We start from the raw sequence: 273 nt of genomic DNA on the forward strand, positions 1-273 counted from the left end.
AGAGGGGGGCAGCGGGCCGTGAAGTCACTCCTGCTGCGGGGGTAAGAGGAGGGTGGAGGAGAGAGGTGTTCAGCTACGTGCTGCCCCGCGCGGGGTGGGTGGAAGAGAAGCCTGGCTGGAGGGCGAGAGGGTCCGGGAGGTGGGGTGTCAGCGCCGCGGCCTGTAGCCGCTGCCGTCTCAAAGCAACCGTGTCGCTAGCCGGAGCAGAAAGCGTGTTGTCGCATACCGCTCCAACCAAGTCAGAGCTAGTGTTGCGGCTGGCACAGGGTGAGG

The sequence above is a fragment of the Eurypyga helias genome, unplaced genomic scaffold, assembly GCF_000690775.1.
Source record: "Eurypyga helias isolate BGI_N326 unplaced genomic scaffold, ASM69077v1 scaffold45375, whole genome shotgun sequence".
Classification (NCBI taxonomy): Eukaryota; Metazoa; Chordata; class Aves; order Eurypygiformes; family Eurypygidae; genus Eurypyga; species Eurypyga helias.